We start from the raw sequence: 286 nt of genomic DNA, 5'->3' as shown, positions 1-286 counted from the left end.
AATAACTCGCAACTAGTGTAACGAATGCGCCATTCGATGTAAGTTTCTGCTACTTTAATGTAATCTTTTAATGATTTTTGCTACACCTAAAATAACAACCGGGTAGTGTGCATGTTAACAATAATATTGTACAATTTAAAATAGTAAATTCTTGATTAGGAATTTTTCTGAAAACTGTAATCTGTGTTTAAATAAATGATTATATTGCAATGTACATCATAATTGTTAAGACTGTTCTTATTGATGATTATTCCTGATGGTGGCAAAACCTTGTCGCAACGTTGTG

This window comes from Limulus polyphemus, unplaced genomic scaffold, assembly GCF_000517525.1.
Source record: "Limulus polyphemus unplaced genomic scaffold, Limulus_polyphemus-2.1.2 Scaffold3224, whole genome shotgun sequence".
NCBI classification, from domain to species: domain Eukaryota; kingdom Metazoa; phylum Arthropoda; class Merostomata; order Xiphosura; family Limulidae; genus Limulus; species Limulus polyphemus.
Note: the sequence above shows the minus strand (reverse complement) of the source record.